This window comes from Podarcis vaucheri (assembly GCF_965113315.1).
Source record: "Podarcis vaucheri genome assembly, chromosome: Z".
Taxonomy (NCBI): domain Eukaryota; kingdom Metazoa; phylum Chordata; class Lepidosauria; order Squamata; family Lacertidae; genus Podarcis; species Podarcis vaucheri.
In genome coordinates, this window is record NC_138758.1 from 44,654,067 (window position 1) to 44,673,338 (window position 19,272).

The following is a 19,272-nucleotide window of genomic DNA, read 5'->3' on the forward strand; positions in this document are numbered from 1 at the left end:
ACATTTTCCTCATTGGGCTGGAGACAAGGGTGAATTTTGAAGGACGGCTGTGTTTCAGTTCACATATTGTTTCAGGAAGTCCAAATAAGGGAGTTTCACAATAAGATACTATCTGCACTATACACTGAAAGTAGTGTCATGCCACTTTAAACATGCCCCCCTAGGAATCCTGGGAACTGCATATTGTTAACGGTACTGAGTAGGATTGCCATATATCAAGAATTTCCTAGATGTGCCTGGAATACTGTTGTCAGAAGCAGTGTCCAGGTGGAAATTGGCAAAAATGTCAATGGAAATCTGGATGTACGGCAACCCATGTCGGCAGTGTCATTTTTGCTTAGAAACCTCATTTTTCATTGCAATCTTGCCCCAAAGGTCCCCACCACCCCAACAACTTTTGTGTCCAGACTTTTATTTTTATTTTTTAAATGGCAACCCTAGTACTGAGAGTTGTCAGGCAAAGCCAATTCCCTTCACAGAGCCACAATTCTTAGAATAGTTTAATGGTCAATCCCCATTTTCCTAAAGAACTCTGGGAATTATATCTCTGTGAGGGAAATAGGAATCTCCCCTCAGCTCCCAGACAGAGAAGGGATAGGTATAGGGTGAGAGACTTCTGTGATTGAGCTCACCCCACCCACTCTGTAAAAACTTTGTAGGAGGGGTTGTAGGAGGAGCCTCTGTTGGCAATTATGAATTTCTTGCCTTGTTCATGTAACTTGGAATCTTGACTCCTGGACCTTGTGCTTCCTACTGAACCTGCACTAGTATGAGCCTAGATAAAAATCTCTTCCTTACTTTTCTCTCTCTAATAGTTGCTGTTGTATTTAGGGATAGGTGCCTGGGGGTATGCATGCCACTGGTCCCTCAACTTGCTACTCAGGACTGATCCCTTCTCTTCTGGTTTCTGGCAGGTACATGAGGGTTGTGCTGGATGACTTGGGGCAGCCTAACCTCTAACATGCTGCATACAAAGAATCATCAATGAGGTGGATCTGATGACTTCCAGGCTGCTGCAAAGCAGCCAAGCAGAGTGGAAGATTTCCATCCACTTTTTCCACGCCATGCACAATTTTTTACATTTCTATCATACCACCACTTAATAATCACTATTTTTGTAAACTAAACAGCTTCAAATACTGTAACTTTATTCATAGGTGAGTTTCTATCCCCTTGATCATTTTGTTTGCCCTTTCCCAACTCTATAATATCCTGTTTGAAGTGACCATACTATCAACTGCCCTGGGACTCAGTCCTGTTTATATTAATTCCCTCAGCTAGCCCTTAATCCACCCACAGTGCTGTTGCCTTGGTCAGACTCCTACACTCTCTGCCTATTGTCCACTACTCCAACCACATTTGCAGGAACACATCCCTCCCATCTTCCCCTCCCCCAGATTTTCACATCCCCCTACCCAAAAGGGCAGCAATCTCTTGATGGATTGATCTGTGAAAGGAAAGCAACGCCAGGATTGAATTAAATCAAAACATTCCACTCATACCACCTGAGAGCCTCAGTAGAACAGAGATGCCTGGAGTGCAATCTGGGACGAGAAAGGCTGTGTGGGTTTTTCAGGGCCAAAAGGAGGAAAAGCTCCAAAGAGGCAAATGATGAAGGAAGGCGTTGAGCCAAAGGGGATTGGTGTTGATTGCCTAGAAAGAGCATGTGAATTAATAACTAGGGATGAACAAATCTGACAGTTTTGGTTCCTCTCATTTTGCCAGTCTTACATCCGATTCTTCACATTTCCATATCAGTTTATGGTTTATTTTTTAAACTCCTGAAAATTCATTGGCATTCGAAATTGAATTTCTCCTGATTTTTTTGTATGCAGTTCTGCCTAATATGCACTTCTTTTTTTAAAAAAAGTAACATTCCATAATATAATGCATCTTTGCGTAGTACTTCTATTAATATATGCACACTTTCTAATAGTACATGCATTTTTGTACACATTACTTGAGTGGAGAAGCGCACTGCAAAATTTGAAGGGGTTTGAATTTTGAAGAATAACTGTGTTTTGGTTCACATCTTGTGTAAATTAGGAAAGGTTGCCTTTAAATGTCAACTGGATCTCATTCTTCTCTCATGCCTGCTTACAGCAGAGTGTCTTTGAGCATATGCAAAGTATTTCCCTCTAAAACCACTGCAAGAAAATTCTGTCTGGGTGGATGTGTCACATGCCACCCATGAAGGTGGCTCCTGATTACTGGTGACAAGACTGTGGCCTGCCCTTCCTGCCATCATCTCCTCTTCCTGTTTAGCCCCTCCCTCAAAGTGCTCCTCCTGCCTGATCTGACTCTGTGCTCCACTGGAATGGCAGAGGAGGGAGATGTCAGATATGATTCTCCCTCCTATCTAGAGTCACAAGGGGAGAACCTCTCAAGCTGCAGAATTAGAGAGTGCTCTTGCATTCATGCCCTGCTTGCAAGTTTCCCACATACATCTGGTTTGCCACCGTTAGAACAAACAGGATGCAGGACTAAAAGTTTTCTCCTGCACTCAGAAGCAATTAATGAATGATCACACACCTTCAGGTCCCACAGCCAATATCATGGCACCTGCCAGCGCTGTCCTGGTGCATGTGCAACAACTATGTGCCAGGGCTGAGTCATAGGTGTAAGAACATAAGAATAGCTCTTCTGGGTAAGGCCCATTGCCCATCTAATCCAGCACCTAGTTCTCACATTTACCAACTAGTTGCCTCTGGGGAAGCCTGCAAGCAGGACCTGAGAACAACAGCACTCTCCCCTCCTGAAGTTTTCAGCAACTGGCATTCAGAAGCATACAGCCTCTTACTATGAAGGCAGGATGTAGACATCATGGCTAGGAGCAACTGATACCCTTTACTCCCAGCAAACCATTGCCTCTGAAGTTGTAGGCCAGTGTTGGGAAAACATTTCCAGCCTAAAGTCCATATTTTCTTCTGTGGAACCTTCTAGGGGGCACATGATAGTAGTGGGTGGGGACATTGGCATAAAGTGGGTGGAGTAACACTGACAGGCTAGTTTCTACACACATATTTCTCCATCCTCCATCCAGACAAGCAAGAGAACTTATCAAAATTCAAAAACACTTTCTAGACAGGCAAGAAACACTCGGGGTACAAAGTCGGAAGAGCCTATTGGCAGTTCCTCAGAATCTTAGAAGGATGGTTTACCCGAGAGAGGACATTCTCTGTGGCAGCCCCTAAGCTGCGGAACTCCCTCCACTTTCATTGCACAGCTTCTGGTAAATGCTGCAGATGTACCTCTTTGCCATGGTTTTTGACACTTGATGTATATATTTTTAGGACCAGCCTTCTTTTTATTATTGTGCTTAAAGTTGTTTTTAATATTGTAATCTTGAGTTTTAATGTTGGGACCTAAGGGGGAAGGGTAGATGGTGGTGATGGTGATGATGGTGATGATGATGAGACTGTGAACTTGTCAGTGGCTCTGCACATGGAATGTTTTCTCTAATGTGTTAGTCTCTGGAACCTCAGCTTAGGGGGAAGCAAGTCATGGGATGTTGGAAAACAACATCCTGGAGACAGGTACGGTGCCTCTACCAATGTACAATTGGTGAAAAATTTAGGCCAGGGAAGAGGAGCTGCCTCCAGACATTGCTGGACACCAGCTCTCATCATCCCTGATTCTTGACCATGATGGCTGAGGCTGATGGGAACTGGAGTTCAGCAAACATCTGGAGGGCCACAGCTTCCCCATCCAAATGTGGAGCCATGGGTTCTCTTTGGTACCACCCACCCCATGGAAGGCTGTGCCACACAGCTAAGTCCAGCAACTTCACTGTGGGCTTTCCAGTGGCAGTGGTGGCAGTGGTGCATGTCTGCATGTTTTCCTCAGAAAGCTTTTAGCATGAGTTGGCAGGGTCTGAGTTGTATTGTTGTTTTCTACAACTAGGTTTTGGGTTTTGCTTTGCTTTTTCTTCTGCTTTTTGATGGCTATTTTGTTTTGGCTCTGCTGGCTTTTAGCTGAGTTTGGTTATGCTTTCCAGACATGGGACTGTTCTTGGTTTTGGTTTCAAACTGTTGGTTTTATGGGTTTTCTAATTCCATCTGCATTTCCATTTGATGAAACTCAAAAATGTGACATGGATAAATCATGATGCCAGCAGGTCCTGATGATGGACTCAGCATCTCATTCTGTGTGACATGCTCCCATTTCTTTCACTCCCAGGACCAAACTACATATTACATGTGGAGTTGCATGTCAAACAAAGGTAAGAAAACAAGAGCCTTCTGGGTCAGGCCAAGACCCATCTAGTCCAGTATCTTGTTCTTACAGTTGTCCTCCAGGTGCCATAATGGGAAGTCCACAAGCAGGACTTGAGCACAAGGGCTTTGACAAACCAGAGGATATCCAGAGGAAGGCAACCAGGTTGGTGGTCTGGAACCAAGTCCTATAAGGAATGGTTTAAAGAGAGGAGAAAAAATGAACCCCAAACTCTGAGTTCTTGCATCTGCCCTATAAGAAGTCCTTAGATACAAAGAGATTCTAGAAGGAACCTCAAATGGGTGATGACATCAAAGCTTGAGAACCAGGGTGAACTATAAATGCCTGCTTGGGAGGCATAGGAAGCTACACTTCCTCTGCTCCCTGTTAGTAAATGATATCCTTGCCACTTAGATACGTATTACAGAGAGGACTCTCCTCTGTCACACAAACATTCCCTACTGATGGTCCTGTTTCAGCCAGAAGGGTGGACCACATGACCTTTGGGTCCCCTCTGTTGCCTCAGTTCTACTCAGTAGTTTCCAAACTACCGTACTTCTGTTATTCCTATGATCACATAAACAGATCTGCAGGCAGCACTATGTTTTGTTTTCTCATCGTTGGCCAGGATTTTTCCCCCTGCAGATTTTATATGAAGTCTTACAATGAGACAGTTTGAAATTTCTTTTGTCTATCCTGGGAGGCTAGACATTAAGTCAATGTATTTAGTCTGTACTGCTTAATCTCCCCTCTAAAGTCAGGCGTGCTGCATTCTTTGTCATCATGGCCAGTTCTTTGTTCAATTAAAATGTAGAGAAGCTATGCTGAAATAAACATTGCAAAACATATTGCCTATTCCTTGACGCTGAGTCCATCCAAAACAACAGTGACAACTGTTGACTTTCCTGGTCTTGACAATGCTCTGATTGGGTAGATAGGGGGAATGAGAGGCAACTTTATGGTATGAAAGGGTATATGTACAGATGAAATCGATTCAAGACTAGCTGGTTACATTTGCAAAAGGCACTGTAGGATGATGAGGTTTTAAATGGGTATGTGTCAGAGCTGCTCGAGGTCCCAGCTCACAAAGGACCAATGCCAGTTCGTTGTTATATACAAAAGTCTTTATTGAAGTTCAGTTTCGCTTTCACAGCCGCAGCGTGCAGCTCTACGTCTGAAACTCTAGACCGATGAAGCTCCGTCTGAATCTCCTCCCCCCAGACACCAGTTTAAGACTCTAGCCTTGCTCCACCTCTTCCTTTGCTCTTTCCTCCTCTGGCTCCGCCTGTCAGCTGGGGTCTCCCCCTTCCTAGACTCTTCTGACGCTGAGTCCCCTGAGTCTTCCCCCTGCCTCTGGCGGGCTTTAGGACCTGGTTCCCAATCCGGGTTTTCTGCTGTCCCACGCGCCTGTACATTCGAACTTGGCGCGCACGCCCAGCCAGCAACCTTCCTCCTGACCGTTACACTGCTCCTGTCACTGCTTCCCCCTTCGGGGAGGCTAGCTGGACCTGACCTCCCCTCCGTTCCCCCACTCTCCGATAGAGGCGTGGTCAGCCCTGACTCATCTTCTCTCCCTGCTGGAGGAGACGCTGGCCCTGACACATGGGACTCTTCCCCCCCCCACTGCGCTCTGGTGGGGAAGCTGGTCCTGATCTCCAGCTGCTGCTTTGGGAGTCCCCGCTGGCCCCTTGTTTCTGGTGTGTCCCCCCTGGGACCCCCCTTGCCCTGACCATCGGCGCCTCCTTCTGGGAATCTTCTGATTCGCTGGAGAAGCTCATGGAATCTCTCGGGTCACTGTCATACTCCCCTACGCTGCCCTCAGATTCTTCCCCTTCACTCTCCATTTCCTCTCTCCCCTTTGCCTCTGTACCTGAGCCCCTGACAGTATGTCTTTGCTAGCCTTCAGATGTATAGATGGAAGGGATTTTTCCCTCCATGACATTTATTTATTTCTCCTCTGAAACATGAGCAATAATCAGAACTAGACAACATAAAGGACAGTCTTGACTGCTGAAACCTTATGTAGGATTCGTTGATTGTAAACCATTAGAAAACAAATTCCATGTCAGTGGGGCTAAAATTTCTTGGAAAATTCTGAACATTGCTCTGAGAATTATTATTTTTTTTGGGGGGAGAGGATTCCATTTCCCCCTCCAAAAACAAAAAAAAACCTGTTGAAGAATTTCAATGTCACTCCTACTTCAGGAGGCTGCTTGCTTAAATATTGCCACCCTCAACTTCTCTGAATAAGGATGGGTTGGAGAATTCTGGGTCCAGTTGGTTGGATCAGAGCTTAGTCACACTTAGTGAACCCATTGAAGTAAATGGAATTAATTTAAGCCCCATTGACTGAAGTGAGTTTACTCTAATTATCTGGATCCAACCCAATATGTGTAATATTGTTGATGGAAGCAAGAGGTTTGGCCCTAATCTATCAATTTCTCATCTTAGCCCCTTGTGTCTGTTACACACACACCCATACACACCCACACACACCCAGCATGAACTAACAATAGAGTTTCATTCACCATTAACAAACGGAAGCTTTCTCAGAAGAGAATTATTCTAGAATATTTTAGCCCTCTCCCTAGCATTTGTAAAATTCATCTCCCTTCCCAGAGAACATAAAGGTGAAGGTAAAGGGACTCCTGACCATTAGGTCCAGTCGGTTGTGACTGACTCTGGGGTTGCGGTGCTCATCTCGCTTTATTGGCTGAGGGAGCCGGTGTTTGTCCGCAGACAGCTTTCGGGGCATGTGGTCAGCTGACTAAGCCACTTCTGGTGAACCAGAGCAGTGCACGGAAATGTCGTTTACCTTCCGGCTGGAGCGGTACCTATTTATCTACTTGCACTTTGATGTGCTTTCGAACTGCTAGGTTGGCAGGAGCAGGGACAGAGCAATGGGAGATCACCCTGTTGTGAGGATTTGAACCGCTGACCTGTTGTAGGGATTAGAACTGCTGCTCCCCCCCTTCCACTGGGATAATCAGCAGAGGACTAGGAAACAGATATTATAGATAAGGAGAGGGTCAGGGATATGAAAGCAGGTTGGATCTTGGCAATATGGTGGTCTGTGCAATATGGCCAAAATTTGACTTTGCTGCCCTAAGCAGCCCTTGCACTGCCTTCCCAAAGCTGTGTAAGGGATGTGCTGAGCTTAAGGAAGGAGGTGTGAGGGCTCTGGCAGGTCCTAGAGCCCTCCCAGCTCCTTTCAAAAGATGGGCAAGCACTAACCAGGCTTGGGGGAGGAGCAGACCTTGCCGGAGCCCTCATGACTCCTTCCCAAAGCAAGTGCTTACTGGACTTTTTGGGAAGGAGGTGAAAATTTGCCCCCTCAGCTCAATGCGCTGTGTGGAGGAACTGGTTGTGCTGCCCTAAATCTGCCTCTGATAAAAGGATTTGCAGAACTAAGAAGGTCATTTGGCAGTGCACAGAGGAGGCTACATGAGGGTGGTTCAGGGGAGACCTCCTCCAAACCTGCAGTCACAAATAGGTATGGGGGGAAAATTGGTTCTCTTTTTATTTAAAGGTAAACCTACCAACTTCAGATTTCCTGAAACATTATGAGCATTGAAACAAAGTCACCCTCCAAAATTCACACTTCTCTGGATTTTGCAATGCAGTTATTCCCTCCCCCACCCCCCAGTAATGTGTATAAATGCATAAACTGTGCAAAGGAATGAATATGTTTGTGAAATAACATACAAATATGCATTATATGGGGTAACTGCTTTGCACAAATGTACATATTAGGGAAAATTGTGGAAATGTAGCAAACAGAACTTAAGATCTGAGAAAAAAGGGGGGAAGGAATGACATTGACACATTTGCCCATCCCTAATTGAGTCCCCCATGATATTCTTGCAGAGTGGCTGGTAAAATGTGGACTAGATGAAGTTATCATTAGGTGGATTTGTAGCTGGTTGCCTGACTGAACCCAATGAGTGCTCACTAGTGTTTTCTCATCACCCTGGGGGGAAATGGCAAGAAGGGTGCCACAGGTTTCTGTCCTGGGCCTGATGTTTTTCAACATCTTTATAGATGACCTGGATGATGGAATCAAGGAGATGCTCATCAAATCTGCAGATGACGCCAAACTGGGAGGCGCAGCTAATGCTATAGAAGACAAAATCAGGATTCAAGATGACCTTAAAAAATTAGAGACCTGGGCTCAAACTAACAAAACCATTTTCAATAGGGACAAAGGTAAGGTTGGAGGGCCATCTGTCATCAATGCTTTAGTTGAGATTTCTGCATTGTAGGAGGCTGGACTAAATGACCCTTAGGGTCCTTTCCAAAACTACAGTTCTATGATTCTATTAGTCTACCAAGGAATTTAGGGTGCCAATCATGTTATTCATACTCAGGGTAGAACCACTGAAATTAATGGACACGACTAACTTAGGTTTCTTAATTTCAGTGAGTTTCCTCTGAAAAAAACTTCATTGGATACAACCCATATTTTCCCACCCCTCAATGCTACTAACATTGCATTGTTCCCTGTTATCAGGGTTTTGGACTCCAAGTCCCTTCACCCCCATCCAGAACTGAATACCATTTGCTGAAGAGCAACAATGGACTATTGCCTCCATGCCTTGCTTGTGAGTTTCCCAGGGGCACCTGGTTGGCCACAGTTGGAACACTAGATGGACCTTAGGCCTGATCTAGCAGGATTCTTCTTGTAACCTTAGAGTTGGGCTGAATGGAGGACTTTGTGAACCAAGAGGGGAGATATGACAGGAAGGAAGACCAGTAAGGGAAGGTTTTATCAAGCTATATAAGAGGTAGTCAGAGTGTATAGAGCAGGCATAGGCAAACTCGGCCCTCCAGATGCTTTGGGACTACAACTCCCATCATCCCTAGCTAACAGGACTAGTGGTCAGGGATGATGGGAGTTGTAGTCCCAAAACATCTGGAGGGCCGAGTTTGCCTATGCCAGGTATAAAGGAAAAAAGGAACGGTCAACAAGGCAGGAATGCCCCCAAACTTACAAGTCTGGGCAAAATAGGAAAAACTCTGACACCATCAGTTAATCCAGTAACCAATCTTATCCTGTTTAACTTTGTGGTCATTTTCAGCAAACACAGTTTACCATTTCTTTTCTTTTTTAAAAAAAAAAATTAACCAGTTGTTGTTATAATTATGTGCCATGCTTTACTCTTCTCAGTATTAGAAAAAGTTATCCATATTTAAGATGAAAAAGCAGCCAGGATCAGTAGGGTACAGGAAAGCACATTCATTCATGGGACAAACTCCAACCTAGCAATAAGAAAACAAGCAAACACCTGAAACATAATAGCTGCACCCGTTTAAATTTCTGCTTAGTTTAGCAGATTTGGATGGTGTTTTGAACACCGTTGCAATAGGCAATAAGGGCCCCTTTACAATAGGTTGATGTTTCTGTTATGCAGGTTAATAAAACAGGGCATTCATTTGACTTTTCCAAAGATACACCCCACACGCTCATTTAATCCAAAGGTAGGCTATTGAACAGGAGTGTTTCGTTAATGAATGGGTATTTTTCTGGACACTCTGGCTCAGGGATGGGGTGCCTGCAATATGTTGTTATATTCCCACCAGCTCCAACAAGCAAGGCTAGGGGCGGGGGTGGGAGTTGCAGTCCATCAACATCTGGAGGGCAACTTTCATCAGCTCCAGCATACATGGCCAATGACAAGGGATGATGGGAGTTGTAGTTCAGCAACATCCGAAGGGCCAAGGATTTCCTACACATGAGCTGATGTTAATATTTGCATAGCATCCAAAATCTTACAAAGCAAAAGAGGCACATTCTTGATTACTACATTGCCAAGCTACTACACATTCTGTCCCCATAGCTCATAAGAACAACAGACCTATCTAATCCAATCTCCTGTTCCACAGAATTGCCAAGCAAATGCCTCTGAACCAGAGGCTGTTTATAGCCATCATAAAGTAGCCTCTGCTCCATTGCCTTCTGAAGCACAGAAATTATGTGGATAGGGGATAGGGGAATGAATGAGAAATATTGTAGTGGCATTTTAAGATAATAGAACATCTAGCATGCACAAAATGTGCCTGCCTCTTACCTATTGGCAGGTTTTGACATATAAAGAAGAGGATGATGATTAATTGCATTTATATCCAAACATTTTCTCCCACATCTCATTTAAGCCACACAATAACCCTGTGAGGTTATTTAGGATGGGAGGCAATGACTGGCCGATGCTCACCCTGAGGGCTTCATGGCTGAGTGGGGTGTCAAATCCAGGTTTCTTAAGTCCTAGCCGAACACCCTAGACACTACACCAAACTGGCTTAGAACCGCAATATTTTCTGGAATGCTTCTCCTAATATGAACCTAATTGGACCCTTAGATAGTCCTCTAAGACTTTTCTACAAGTCTGAGGGAGACTCAGAAGGTGGTAACATGGGAAAGAGGATCTTTTCAGTTATGGATCCCAGTTTGTAGAAATCTCACCCCAGCAAGATCCACCTGGCACCTTCATTGACATATTTTGGGTACTAGGTAAATACTTGTATTTCCCCAGGCCTTTTGATAAACTGAGACGGCCTTGTTCCGTTATTACTGGGACTTTTCCCCCTCTTTGCTGTATAATGTACAGTGGTACCTCGGGTTAAGAACTTAATTCGTTCCAGAGGTCCGTTCATAACCTGAAACTGTTCTTAACCTGAGGTACCACTTTAGCTAATGGGGCTTCCTACTGCCACCACGCCGCCACATTGCGATTTCTGTGCTCATCCTGAAGCAAAGTTCTTAACCCGAGGTACTATTTCTGGGTTAGCGGAGTCTATAACCTGAAGCGTCTGTAACCTGAGGTACCATTGTATTTGTAGCTATGTTTTCTAATGTGTTGTGGGTCATAGAATCATCGAATAAGTTGCAAGGGAACCCAAGGGTCATCTAGTCCAACCCCTTGCAATGCAGGAATCTCAACTAAACCACCCATGACAGATAATAATAATAATAATAATAATAATAATAATAATAATAATAATAATAATTTTATTTATACCCTGCCCTCCCTAGCCAGAGCTGAGCTCAGGATGGCTAACACCAGTAAAATTGCAATAAAAACATAATGGGGGGAGGAGGAAAAAAACACCAATATAAAATACAGGTTAAAATACAATTTAAAATGCAGCCTCATTTTAAAAGTAGCCGATAAATCAAGACCATAAGGGGAGGGAAACATAAGGGTCAGACTGAGTCCAAACCAAAGGCCAGGCAGAACAGCTCTGTCTTGCAGGCCCTGTGGGAAAATGTCAAGACCCGCAGGGCCCTAGTCTCCTGTGACACAGCATTCCACCAAATGCTGAAAAGGCCCTGGCCCTAGTTGAGACCAATCTAACCTCCTTGAGGCTCAGGACCGCCAAAGTGTTGTCATTTGTGGGCCTTAAGGTCCTCCGCGGGGCATACCAGGAGAGGTGGTCCCGTAGGTACGTGGGTTTTAAAGGTCAAAAACAGAACCTTAAACCTGACCCTGTCCTCCAGTGGGAGCCAGTGCAGTTGGCCATCCAACTTCTGCTTAAGATTTCCAGTGAAGGAGTCAACTACCTTCTGAGGGAGTTCATTTTACCATTGAACATCTCCTACTGTCAGAAAGTTTTTCCTGATGTCTAGTTGGAATCTTCTTTCTTGCAACTTGAATCAATTGGTTTGGGTCCTACCCTCTGGAGCAAGAGAAAACAAGCTTGTTCCCTCTTCCATGGGACAGCCCTTAAGAAATTTGAAGGTGGCTATCATATCTCCTCTCAGCCTCCTCTTTTCCAGGCTAAGCATACCCAGCTCCTTCAACTGTTCCTCATAAGTCTTGGTTTCCAGACCATTGATCTTCCTGATTGCCCACCTCTGCATATGCTCCAGTTGTCAATATACTTCTTAAATTGTGGTGCCCAGAACTGGACACAGTATTCCAAGTGTGGTCTGATTAAGGCAGAATAGAGTGGGACTATTACTTCATTTTACTGCTTTTGAATTATGGTGCTGGAGGAGACTCTTGAGAGTCCCATGGACTGCAAGAAGATCAAACCTATCCATTCTTAAGGAAATCAGCCCTGAGTGCTCACTGGAAGGACAGATTCTGAAGCTGAGGCTCCAATATTTGGGCCACACCATGAGAAGAGAAGACTCCCTGGAAAAGACCCTGATGTTGGGAAAGATTGAGGAAACGAGGAGAAGGGGACAACAGAGGACGAGATGGTTGGACAGTGTTCTCGAAGTTACCAGCATGAGTTTGACCAAACTGCAGGAGGCAGTGGAAGACAGGAGTACCTGGCGTGCTCTGGTCCATGGGGTCACGAAGAGTCGGACACGACTAAACAACAACAATTACTTCATTTGATCTGGACACTAGACTTCTGTTGATTCAGCCTAGAATAGCACTGGCTTTTTTGCTGCTGCATCAGCCTGTTGACTCATGTTAAGCTTGTGGTCTGCCATGAGCCCTAGATCCTTTTCACATGCACTGCTAGTAAGCCAGGTGTTCCCCACCTTATATTTGTGCATCTGGTTCTTTCTGCCTAAGAAAAGTCTCTTGGACACCTGCAGACTAACAAGTCTGATTAACAGCAAGAAGAATATTAGGGAAAAGCAGAAAAGGACAGAACTTTTATCTTTATATATGCTGATTGGGAAGTATTTACTCAAATGTAAATTTCACAGAATAGAAACCAATTAATCCCCCAGGCAGATCACCCCAAATAAATCCTCGTTAACTTCCACACACACAAGATCATCTTGAATCAGCTTTCTATTAATTCACCCCTAATCAAATGTGCTTTGATGTGAAAAATCAACACATCTTCCCTCAAACTAGATGCAAGCAACCTAGCAGGGCACCTAGGACAAAGGAAGAGAGAAAGACCTCTCCCACAGTTAGCTGGGGGTTTGGGGATAGATATATGCCATAAAATAATAGCTATATCTTCATTAACTGTTTAAATTATTTTATTTATTGTATTTCAAAGCATTTGTAAACCACATAAATTTAAAAAGCTTTAAACAGTATAAAATGTAAAGGTAAAGGACCCCTGACAGTTAAGTCCAGTCGCGAACGACTCTGGGGTTGCAGCGCTCATCTCGCTTTACTGGCCGAGGGAGCCGGCGTTTGTCCGCAGACAGTTTTTCTGGGTCATGTGGCCAGCATGACTAAGCCACTTCTGGCGAAACCAGAGGATGGGCACGGAAATGCTGTTTACCTTCCTGCCAGAGTGGTACCTATTTATCTACTTGCACTTTGACGTGCTTTCGAACTGCTAGGTTGGCAGGAGCTGGGACCAAGCAACAGGAGCTCACCCCAGGGATTCAAAGTGCCAACCTTTTGATTAGCAAGCCCAAGAGGCTCAGTGGTTTAGACCACAGCACCACCTGCATCCCATTTAAACAGTATAAGAAAATACAAGTTAATCACAACAAAATAATATCATAGAAACAGAAGGCTACAGTCAACTATGTCCCACCCAGTGCAGAACCACTGAAATGAATGAACATGACTAATTTGAGCTGATTTATTTCCATGGGTCTATTTTGAGTAAGGTGTTTGTTGGTGGCAACCTAAAAACCAGCATTGTAAAATCAAGAATCTACACACATGCCTCACTTGATTGTGTTTCACATGTATTGCAACTTATTAAGATGTGGGTACAGCTACAGGCAGCCTAGATACTTCTAGGGGAAAGAAGCCCCTGACCACCACTGCCCCACTTCTGGCCATGTGAGTGGGGCTGACATGGGCTGGACATGGATTTTCCCCCTCCTATAGCTGGGTGGGGACGCAGGTGGCGCTGTGGGTTAAACCACAGAGCCTAAGATTCGAATCCCGGCGACGGGGTGAGCTCCCAGCTCCTGCCAACCTAGCAGTTTGAAAGCACGTCAAACTGTAAGTAGATAAATAGGTACCGCTCCAGCGGGACGGTAAATGGCATTTCCGTGCGCTGCTCTGGTTCGCCAGAAGCAGTTTAGTCATGCTGGCCACATGACCCGGAAGCTGTCTGCAGACAAACGCCGGCTCCCTTGGCCTATAGAGCGAGATAAGCACGCAACCCCAGAGTCTGTCACAACTGGACCTAATGGTCAGGGGTCCCTATATATAGTGTTACTCACTTTATTGCTGTATTAGCTTTATTGCGGTCCTCTGGAACGGAACCTGCAATATCTCCAAGGTATGCCTGTAGTTCATGGAAAGCCTTGCCAAAAAGGTTTGCTGTAGAATCATAGAAATGAAGAGTTAGAAGGGACACTGAAGCTCATCTTTTCACTATGCCTGAAGCAATGAATAAATTATTCTTCACACATGGGCAGTGCTGCACTAGAAACCCTATGTGGGATTGGGACCCTAGAGAGAGCACTGCCCTAGTGTGGCAGTGGAGCTGAGAAAGGTTCTTCCCTGAAGCCCTGCTGTTTCTGTTTCAGCATTTAGTTCAGAATCATGAGGACTGGAATGTTAGGTGGGCTACAGTTCAGTAACAGAGAAGAAGCTTTGAATGCATAAGGTCCCAAATTCATTCCTACACCTGCAGGTGGGGTTGGGAAATAGCCTTTTCTGAATCTCTGGAGAGTTGCTGTCAGGCAGTGTATCCAACACTAATCTAGACAGGCCAATGGTCTACCTCAGAACAAGGCAGTGGATACCTTGTTGGTTTGTTTGTAAAAACTGCCTCTGCATGAAATCTGCCTTTATGCTGTACATAAAGATATTTAAAGTTACATTATCATCATCAACCTTTTATTCAACCGTCAGTCAGGAAAAAGTACATTTGTCAATACACAGTTAAAAACTCCAGGGAGATTTTAGAACTTAGCCAACACTAAAATGGGCTAAACTGATAGCCCCATAGTTACATTAAAATTTACTTTTAGAATTTTTTATTTAAAAAAAACACCCAACATTACTTCAAAACAGATATATTAAGTTACTTTGGACAAGTGGCATTGCATACAAAAATGCGCATTTTAGGGAGGGGGGAATGCACAGAAAAATTAGTATAGATTTTCATGTGTGCTGGTAGGGTGGAAGGCAGGGAGACCAATAGCAGGTGGCACCAGAGCCGATGACAGGCAAAGTCAATTCTTTCTATGTTTGCCCCCATCTTCCTCCCTGCTGAGTTCTGCAAGGACAACACTGAGACTGAGGAGGAGGAAGAAGACAGGCAGGGTCATCTGCTGGGCTGATTGTTGGAAGGCAGGCAGAAGAGAGCAGGCTGAGGTTGGTGGGGCAATGCCCCATTTGTCCAAATGAGCCAGCCTCCACTGCCCTATGCATGGAGCTGCTTCCCAGAACACCTGTGGAAGAGCTGTAGAGCATATGTGGTAGAGCATCTGCTTTGCATGAGTGTCTTCCGCTAAACAGCTTGCATTCTCAAACAGAAGTCAATGCCACCTAACAATAAAACATAAAAATTCAAAATACAGCACAACTAAACAATAAATCAGCTCAGAAGAGCCCTGCTGGCCCAGGTCAAAGCCCATCTAGTCTAGCTCCCTGTTTTCACAGTGGCCAACCTATGGGAAACCCACAAGCAGGAAATGAGATCAACAGAATTTGTAGTTCCCCGCAAGTGGCATTAATGCCTCTAACAGTAAGGTAGAATACTACCATTGCAGCTACTAGCCATTGATAGCTTGATCCTCTATGAATTTGTCTAATCCTCTTTTAAAGCCATCCACGTTGGTGGTCATCATGACCTCTTGTGGTAACGGATTCCATAGTTTAGCTGAACGCAGCACAAAGAAGTACTTTATCTTATCTGTCCTGAATTCGCCAACATTCTGCTTAAAAAGTGAAATACAGAAATAGAATATTAAAAACAAAACAAATAATAAAAGCAGAATTTAAACATTTAAAATACAATTCAATAGACTTAAATTGGGAAGGCTTGGGAGAAAATAAAAGTTATTACTTATTTGTATTGCATTGGATTGTTATAAGATCTTGTGTATTTTGTTGTTTCTTGCTTGCAAACAGCCTTGCATCTAGCAATATAAAAAGGTGGTATACAAATGAAAACTGAAATAAAAATTGGAAAAAGTCATGAATGGAATGGTATTGGGAAGAAATCAAGATGACAAACTTTTTTTTATAAAAGAATGGAAATGATTTGTGGAATATTTGCAAAAAAATTGTAAACAGATAAGAACATTGGCAGGATTATTGTAACAACCTGCAGTTTTATAAGAGTATATATTTAAAGTAGATGAATAAATGAGCAAATTAAGTTAATTTGGATATACAGAAAATATCAAAAATAAATTTAAGGAACCACAGAAAGAGGGGGAAGGAAGTCAAGTTTTGAAATGTTAAAATGATTGTAAAAATTTGTTGAAATGTATAAAACTGAAAATAATTATTAAAAAACTAACAAAAAGACAACAACGAAGTGCATGTCTGACTATACTTTGCTTTCCCTTGCCTCTCAGGAGGACATGATCCTCCTAAGTTTCTGAGTACTTCCACTTTGTCAATCAGTTCCTTCCTGTTGGTGTCAACCAGGTCCAAGATGTAGGATGTGTGCTGGATTCTCAGATACCCTGGTCCAGAACTGTTTAGTGTTTTGTACACCAGTAGTAAAGCGGCTCAGTAGAAATTTGGCAGACAGTAGAATGCTTTCAACTGAAGTGGCTCATGTTGCCAACAGGTTGCCCCAGAAACAAAGCTCTTACCATGTGGGTTGGAACACAGAGCTGCAAATTGCCCTGGGAGGGAGGGGGCACAGTGGACTGCCCCCATGCCACAGTGGAATCTGCTATCAATGTAAAGCAGTGACAGGGAGTTTGAAGCCCCATGGTATTGGGGTAAATGAACCAGTCTCCACTTGTTGTACTGTAGCAACATTTGCCCTTGGTCCATCTGATATACCTACCTCAGTCTGCCCTTGGCCAGCTCCCACCTGCCTGCCTTCTTACATCAGGTTAGTCCAGGAGCAGTTGTCAGCTTCTTCCTCCTTAGTCTCAATGTTGCTCTTGTAAGCAAGAAGCATGGGGACAAAAGATGAATTAGTTGGCTCCATGTGTCATTGGCTCCTGGTCCACCTTCTACCTGGGCTTCCTACCTACTGCCCTGCCAGTCCCAACAGGCACCAGCCACCACTCACTGCAACTCCCATCATGCTTGACTATTGACTGAGCTGGCTGGGGTGATGGGATTTGGAGTCCAACAATATTTGCAGGGCCACATGGTTTAAAAGCAAGAAAGAAATGTAAAAGGCAGCCCATTTGGGCCACCTTATAAAAACCTAAGTAAAAGGAGAAAAGTGTGTGTGGGGGGGTGTTGCATAGGGTTTATTATTATTAAATAGATATTGATGCAGAATAAAAGTCAGGAACCTTTAGGGACACGGGTGGCGCTGTGGTCTAAACCACAGAGCCTAGGGCTTGCCGATCAGAAGGTCGGTGGTTTGAATCCCCGTGATGGGGTGAGCTTCCGTTGCTCAGTCCCTGCTCCTGTCAACCTAGCAGTTTGAAAGCACGTCAAAGTGCAAGTAGATAAATAGGTACCCCTCCAGTGGGAAGGTAAACGGCATTTCTGTGCGCTGCTCTGGTTCACCAGAAGCGGCTTGGTCATGCTGGCCACATGACCCAGAAACTGTACACCAGCTCCCTCGCCCAATAAAGCGAGATGAGCGCCGCAACCCCAGAGTCGGCCACGACTGGACCTAATGGTCAGGGGTCCCTTTACCTTAGACTTAAAAGTCAAGTGCTTCACTCACTATAAACCTGCAGAGGTCAAGGTGAGTGACACTGAGATGTAGTTGAAGCCTTTGATCATGATCATGCTTTCTTCTCCACACCTCAGAGATGTGATTGAAGAAGGGAGCATCTTCGCTGTGATCCTCTCCTGACAGGGATGGGAGTTGTGTACACAAAAAGCATTTTTTTGTACACTGTACACTGAAGCATTTTTTTGTTCACTGTACACTGAAGCATTTTTGAAGACACCCCCCTTTTTAAAAGGGAATTCTGGGAACTGTAGTTTACCGCTCACGGTCATTACAATTGTCAGCATCCTTTTCAAACTACAGTTTCTAGGGTGTTGTGCATTGTGTGTATGCACCCCACTATTATAATCTATAAAGTAGCTTTATCGATTATAAAGTAGCTTGCACAGTGAGACTTGCGCATTTGGTGCACATGTAGGCTTGCACATTTGGGGAGGTATCAGTCTGTGGGAAATGCTGGGCACAAGACTTTTGGGGCTATTAAAAATATAGCCAAACCAGCACCCCCATTTGCACAGAAGACCAGAGAGAATGATTTCTGAAGCAGAAAGTGAGAGAGACTGAGACTGATGGCAATCCGGTCTATATTTCCTAGAAGTGGCAACGAAAAGCAAAACAAATCCCTTTCCAGACTGTCTGTGCTCTGGGGCTGCCTCTAGAAAGGTGTTATAGGGTTGCTGCTATCCTCCCCTACGCCCCCCACACAGAGACACTCCGCCCCGGTTGAAGGGTAATTAATGGACACGTGAATTAACGAGATGGGTGTGTGCCAAGATTCTATTCGTGTGTTTTCTGAATGGGGTTGTAGCTGGTGCCTTTGAAAGACTTTCTCCCCTCTCTTTTCCCACTCACTTAGGAGGAGGATTGGGAAATCCTCTTTGCTGCCATCAGGGGGAGCATTTGAGGTCTTTAAAGAAACATATATATATATATACACACACAAAACAAAACAACAATCCCGCACCCCCAAAAAACGTCCCAGCTGAGAAACAGATCCACAAACGAATAAACGTTCAGTGTCTTACCTGTGGCTACCACTCCGCTTAACGGAAGCAGAGGAACAACTCAGGAGCTAAAGAACAAATCTGATATTTGAATTAAAAAACAACAACACAGTCTCCAACATCAGTGTTTTAGTTTTTCTGAATGAAAAGCACAAATTAAATCGATGAGAGATTTCTTTTTCTTGGGAGAAGGAGAACCGAAGAGGCAAACCCTCCGCACACCTATTGGTTTTCCTTGCTCCAGCTTCTGGAAGGACAAACGGCTTTCCCCCTCTCCCTTTTTTCCCCCGGCGATCCGATGGGAAACCTTGGATGCAACGCTCTGGGTTAGCTGCAC

The 19,272-nt window shown here is 44.4% G+C and overlaps 1 long non-coding RNA gene across 1 annotated transcript; it reads right to left on the bottom strand.

Moving 5' to 3' along the window:
* Positions 1–1,587: 1,587 nt before the first annotated feature.
* On the bottom strand, positions 1,588–19,005 carry LOC309524439. Its single transcript, XR_014215926.1, has 3 exons — positions 18,957–19,005; positions 14,321–14,420; positions 1,588–1,653 (listed from the first exon to the last, which is right to left on the bottom strand). It is a non-coding gene; the product is annotated as an uncharacterized lncRNA (long non-coding RNA).
* Between the last annotated feature and the right edge of the window lie 267 nt (positions 19,006–19,272).